General features: G+C 30.1%; 1 long non-coding RNA gene and 1 pseudogene across 1 annotated transcript; one reads left to right on the forward strand and one right to left on the reverse strand.

Moving 5' to 3' along the window:
• Window positions 1–1,184: 1,184 nt before the first annotated feature.
• On the forward strand, window positions 1,185–1,555 carry LOC107903025 (uncharacterized). Its single transcript, XR_001685679.2, has 2 exons — window positions 1,185–1,221; window positions 1,449–1,555. It is a non-coding gene; the product is annotated as an uncharacterized lncRNA (long non-coding RNA).
• A 3,088-nt stretch (window positions 1,556–4,643) lies between these two features.
• On the reverse strand, window positions 4,644–6,465 carry LOC121227137 (heavy metal-associated isoprenylated plant protein 9-like; annotated as a pseudogene).
• Between the last annotated feature and the right edge of the window lie 692 nt (window positions 6,466–7,157).

Raw genomic sequence — 7,157 nt, forward strand, 5'->3', positions numbered from 1 at the left:
TTTTAATATATATAATAGGAAAATCATAATGTTTTTAAATTAAGAATAAATATGAAATATTAATATAAAAAATATAAATTAGCTATTTTCTTTTGAATAAGAATTTGTATGTACAAAAATTTAAAAGATTTTATATAATTAATTTATAAAAGTAGACATTATTTAGTAGAATTTTAAATGAAAAGTATTAGTTATTATATTATTTTTTATGTTAAAATAAAGATAAAATAAGAAATAATTTTTTGTTAAATACTTGAAAATTAACTTTTTTTTACAACTATTTACTTTAATTTATATTTTTATATTTATAATGTTATCTTTTACTTTATTTTAAAATTATAATTGATTTGTGCATGTGATATTCATTTTTGTGAGATTTTTTTTCTTATTTTTAAAAGTAAATTAATAGGTCATGCTATGTTACATAGTTTGATAAGTAATAATGAATATATAAAATATTCTTTTAACAATTTATTATAGGTTAATATCTATTATTTTTAATACAATGCTTATAACTATCCATATTCCTTTCAATGCACTCAATTCATATCCTCCTATATTAACAATAATATTTATGCAATATATAACATATCTTAAAAGGTAATGAAGCCGTATAAAAAATATATAAGTAAATTAAAAATTCTTTACCCGAAAAAAATAGAAATAAAACGTGAGTATTAATAATTTATTAATACTAAATTATGAGACATTGATGTTGTAAATAGAAAACTTTTATCTAAAATTTATGATTTCAAAATTTAAATTTTAGTTGTTTTGTAAAAAGAATTAATTTTTTTTATAGTTTTCCAACTGAATTAAGATTCTATTAATGAATAATTTCAATATAAATATATATTTTTATACTATTTTATAACTATCATAATTTCTAATCAAGGACACAATTATCAATATAGATTTATGGATAATAATGTTATGAATGAAAATGAAAGAAATAGAATTAAAAGAGAAAAGTTTGGTACTTGGTAGACCCCACAAATATTTTCTATCTTTTTAAGTTAAACGTTTGGCTGCATCTTTATTTTCTATCTCAGCATTCCAACACTTGATTTGGGAAAGCTAAAAGTAGGTTCAATATTTTCTGTTCTTATAGAAAAAGAGATTTGTGGAACTGGAGGTCTTCAAATTTCCATCCAGCAGAAGAATGATTAAGGTATCGATTATGGGGAGCTGTTAGGAGAATGCAAGGTGGCGCTAGCAAGGGTGAGGGAGAGGCTGTTAAACCAACCCCAACCTTTCATTTTCACCCTTTCCTTCTTCTTTCATGATTCTTCTTTCCTTGTTTACTTTTAGTAATTTAATGTTTCTAGTTTGGATTTTTTCTGTGTTTCTTTTTCCTTTTACATATAATTTTCATCATCCTCATTCTTTTCTTAGTGCTCTACGATAATGTAAATTTCAGTAACCCTTTTTCTGTTTCCTTATTGTAGTCAACAGCTTAATTATGAGACATCGGTGTGGGCAGAATCCTAAATTAGTTCCTTTGTATTCACCTTATCACTACCTCTACGAATAAAAACGACTTACACTTGTCAAATTACATTTTATCCCAGGTAAATTATTCTTATATATTAGATTAAAAAGTAATTATTTTTTATTAAAACTTTCATCTATTTCTACAGTTAAATATTGATCTCTATATGTCAACATGATGTATATATGGCATGTCACGTGTCATTGTCTAGTTATTTTTGTCAATCGCATCAGTTTTAACGATACAAATGAATGAATCTTTTAACAAATGAACAATTTGCTCTTTTATCTAATATACATGGACTAACTTGTCTTTTTTTTTAATAGAGGGAGCAAAATGTAATTTAACTCTAATACAGTGGCCTCCATAGTACTTTTATTAGAGATGCCAATGATGGTTATTAAAATTCATATAAAAATGAAATGATGTTTTGATTGTAATGATAAATTAAGTTAAAGGTTTTGCATGCATGATATTCTTAGTTCAAATTTATTAATTATAGGTACATTTTTTATTGATTTATAAAATATATAAACAGAACAAAAACACTCTCATAATGATATAACTTATTTTGCACGTAGAAGATTATTTTGATAATTTACAATTAAGTTGGTGTTCGATAGCTCGTGACTTAAATATAAATACTTTAAAATAAAAAAATTTTCTCTCCAACAAATGAATTGAATGGAGGTTTGGCTCAAAGAATATAAAATAATTTTGATAATAGATTATTTTGTCTGGTTTATTTGGTTGTGATGTAAGATTTGATGTTTGATTGATGAAACTTAAGATTATTTATTAAATTCTTATTATAAAATTTATTTATTTTAAAAAAAGTTTAGTTTTATTTTTCATAGTCACATTTTCATAAATTACAATAATTGTGATAATTACTGTTTTTATTACATATTAATAATTAATATATGATGTTGTAATAATTATAATAATCGTGAAAAATGATTGCATCAACAATCATAATTTGTAAAATTTTAGATAATGTAGTCATTAAGTTAATTATTTGAAATAAAAATATTAAATTTTAAGACGTTATAGGACCATGTCAATACTATGTTAGGATAGATCGTAGTGTAGTGTTGATCCTTCTTATATGTAACAATTATAAAACCATATTTGGTTAAGTAGATCAAATTGTTCTTTTAGATTTCCTTAGTTATAACTAATAGATTAATAGTTACTAACGGAATAAAAAATATCAATGGAAACTTAAATTTTACTTTTTTTTATATCATATTTGGGGTGGAGATGAAAATAAAAATTGAATTCGTGTCTAACGATGTCCGATACACTCAACAAATTAAAAACTCGTATAAATTTTGTTTCAAATAGATCAAATTGTCGAAACCATTTTTATGATTTGAAAAATGGGGATCGATTTTGAAAATAAAATGTGGAGTCGCCACCGATCTTTATTAATTTGTGATGGTTCACATTAAAATAAATTTTAGGTCTGCGAAATTTGAGAAAAAGGTTGGGAGTGGTTACGCACGAGAAAGGGTTAGCACCTCGTAACGCCCAAAATTGGTACCGGAATCGATTGTTTATGTCTTAATGTTGCAATTTTGAAAGATTTTAAAATACGATCCTTTGAAAGAAACTTGAGTAAGATGATTTGGATATTTATTTCGATCAAAGAAAATGAACGAAAAGCAGCGAAAAAAAATCGAATCACTTTAAGAAATTTTTTTCTGTATATTGAATGTGTGTGTGATACATATGCTTTTTTTTGCGTTTTTGTCCCCCCTTACAAATCTGAAACTGGCTTTATATAGCGGAAATGAAATACCAAAATTAAACCAAAAATTCGCTTCCTTTTCTTTTTTTCTCTTTTCTTTATTTTCTGTCGATTTCTGCTTTTTTCTTTGCCTTCTTGCTTTGTTGTGTTCGTTTGTCCTTCTTGAGGTAAACGTAAGAGGCGGCAGGGCACGCGTAGGAGGTGGTGGACGTAGCACCATGTACGTGGGGAGAGGTGTGCGTGGCAGCGGCGCAGGAGGTCTGGAACCTAGGGGTTTCGAAAATTATTCAATCGGGCCATAGTGTATTGGGCCTGGGGTTTTGGGTATTTTAGGCTGATTATGTTTGGTATTAGAAAATTCGAGTTTGAGCTATTTTGTAGTAGGGTTTTGGGTTTAGTTGGGTTTAATCTGGGCTAAGTTAATTGGGTCTGTAAAGCTGGAATTAATAGTAGAATTATTTATTTATTTGGTTTTTATATTTGTATCGGACCGGGCAAAATGAGCTCTTAACAAATTATATCCTCATTCAGACAACATTGTATGAATTTATAAGGGCTCAAGTATAATGGAATAAACTATTATGAGTATGCCTTTCGTACAGAGATGGTCAAGTAATTAATCAACCAGTCGTAAATGATCCCACTTTCCCACTTCCTGATTGATCATGTGCGAAGTCACCAGATTTCTCTAAACTTCTCTCAGTGGTAAGGACTGAACATTAATTATATATACTAGTTATTGTATACTTTATTATAGTAATTGAAATAATTACAGGTGAAGAAGTTTGTCGTAATGATAAATAACGAATGCAAAAGCGTTGGGATTTCACGCTAAAAGCTGAGGAGCAGGGGGCATTTGTCGATACGAAAGGGGCTGGTATGTAAATATTCTCTTATGGTTTCTCTGTTACATATTGCACTATTTTCCTCTGCTTCTGCGATCCTTCTTTCTTCTTCTTCTTTGTTTCACTTCTTCAGGGGACTTTTCTTCTTTTTTCTCTGCGTTTTTCAGGTTTGTTCTTCGGTCGGTTTCTTGCTTTTTTTTTTCTGTTTCTTGGTCAGGTTGAGGTCAGGCTCTGGTTGAGGCACGATCCTTGCTGTTTTTTGTGGTTTATACATAATCTACTTGTTTGATCTGGTGCCGTACTGTAACTTTTTGTGTATGCTTGTTAGGAGTCTGTAGCTGTATGTGTCATTAAACAAATCAATACCTAATGAATTTTGGGTAATATACCCAAGTTAATAAACTAGTAGTAAGTTTATGTTTTGAATATTTAACTTCAAAAAGTAAAATGAGTATTGACTATTCATATGTTTTATTTAGTCATGGTTGTACCGGTGCACCATAAAAGTTTAATCCCTTTCTTTGATGTTCATTTATTTTTCACTGACTAAAAAACTTTCTTGTCCAATCTCCTACACTAGCCGTCAAAAGACTTAGATCTAAGGTATATTCTTCTACTCATCAATGGGTACTGATCTATCGTATTGATCGTTAAATCGTCGCTTGAAACTCACTAACCGAACTTAAAAAACACACTTAACAACCCAGTAACTTAAATAAAAACTTTTAAATAATTCAGTAACTTAAATGAAAACTTTCAAATAGTTCAGTAACCATTTTGTATCCTTTTAAAGTTATATTCAAATTTATCAAACCTTGGATGTAATTTACTAAGTGCTTGTCACGTTGGAAAGGCCCCACCACCGCCATTGTCTGCCTAATATGGAATTCCTTTTCTGTCTTATATTTCTTTAGTTTCCCATTCAGTTGGTCAATCACACTCATAAATTATCATCTAGCTTTTTGCGGTTAAGTGGCAAAAGGGTACGGTTGTTGAATTGGCATGAACTTAACCAACATTATACTCTCATTTTTAGTATCTTTTTCTTGAGCTGGTCAGCACAGGCTTGGCAATGCATGTCTACATTAAGCTCCACGGTTGCTAATCCACTAACCTGGAATTATCAAACCAATCAACACCCTTCAATACTTCTATATATGAAGTAAATGAAATTATAAGACGTTAGATGAGACCTGTGAAGTGACAACTTCTGGTATAGGTTCACCCTCAGCTGGTGGCAAAGGAGACAGTACTTTAGCTCTTCTCTTGGTTTTCTTCATGATCTTAGCACATATTGTTTGAGGCTCAATTATTCCCTTTATTGTCACTTGGTTTTGAGCCATGTCGATCTCCACTCCTTCCACACCTGCTAACCATTTGTGTATATTTTTATTTGTCTCAAAATAGAGATAAATAAGTAAAAGAATCAAGAGGCAAGTCGGAGTATATTTTATTTTCTCTAATAAAAAAATTAGATAAATTAGTCCTTAAACATTATATTAACAGTAATTTGATCTTTTCTGTTAAAAAAATTATCTATTTGTATTGTTAAAAACTGACGTGATTGTTGGAATAAGTAGACAATGACATATAACATGCCACATGTATCTCATACTAATGTACAAGATCAATTTTTAATAACAGGAATGGAGACAAAAGCACGGTTTGCTCTTTGAGTTAATGTATAAGAATTAATTTATTTTTTCTTAGTAGAAATAATAAAATACAATATGACTCATAATATGAGATCCTTGATACTTTTACCAAATAAATATATACCAATTAATTTATATGGATAAATATATAATTACCTCTAATCTTCATGATGGATTTCTCAATCTTTTTGCACATCCCACACAATGCAAGTCACTAACAAGATAAAAGGAGGAGGCGGAGGGGTGGGTGCCGGTGGTTCCCTTTCTTTTCTTCTGTTGCCTTCTCTTTGCCTTTCATCCTTTTTCTCCTCTGGTTGAGCCTCTACCGGCGGTTGTTCTGCCAAACATTTCCAATTAATGCCAACATAAGTTAGTAAAAAGGAACCCATATTGAATTATATACGTGCATGCAAACTGTTTTCCTTTCTTTAACAAAGCCAGTCTCTCACCTGCTTAGTTTCCTCACCCATTTCCTCTATAAATTAACTTAAATAACTAAGTCAGGTACTTGGTTAAGCAGTAGTAGAGTAGGTTTTATATAGAGAGAGTGAGATGGAATAAGGGATGGACGGTGGGGTTAATAGTATATGAAGGAAAACTATGGGATTCCAAAGCACATGTAGTGCCACTCAGCATACAAAGAACCTCTTAGTTTAATATTTCTTTTTGGAGGTCTTTCCGATCTCCAAGGCAGAATATGTAAGGAAAAAGGGGCCGGGGAGGTAACCAGTGGAGCAGAGTTGGCAGATTTATAGACAAGATTGAGGGAGCTGAATCGATAAAAGGATAGATGAGAAAAGAACCATTTGACGATGATAATGCCATACTTCTTCCATCTTCCACCGAACTTGGGGTGGATTTAGTGACCCTTGTTCTCTCTCAATTTTACTATTAAGCAAATTAGTTTTTTTTAAAATTAGAATAATTTAATTCTATTAAGTAAAGGTAATTAATCATGATATTAATATTTTTTTAATTTTAAATAAATTTAATTGATATGATAATAAATTTAATTTTCATAATTTATATATTTTATCAATTTGATCATATTAAATAATAAATTTTTTTTTTTAGAGGTGGTGATCTGTCAGACAAGTGTTGGGGGAATCTAGTACCGCCAAATCACATGCTTTGTCAGCTATGAAAACCTTGGTTCTATTGCCACGTATGTATCCACGATGACCACCTCGAAAGTGGTTGTTAAATTTGGTGTTGGTTCTTTGTCTTTGGTTTTCCGCCTACCAATGAAAATGGTCACATCTTTAACCATAACTACATGTGTTTGGTATGTTAGGAGCCAGCATTAGTTTTTTGTCGGATGCATCATCCATATATCCTACTGGACATGAAAGCGCTGCTTAACTGTTAGCCTAGCTTTCGGTTGGATACACATGGAGCACAATGTCCACTCA

Source organism: Gossypium hirsutum, unplaced genomic scaffold (assembly GCF_007990345.1).
Source record: "Gossypium hirsutum isolate 1008001.06 unplaced genomic scaffold, Gossypium_hirsutum_v2.1 scaffold_778, whole genome shotgun sequence".
NCBI classification, from domain to species: domain Eukaryota; kingdom Viridiplantae; phylum Streptophyta; class Magnoliopsida; order Malvales; family Malvaceae; genus Gossypium; species Gossypium hirsutum.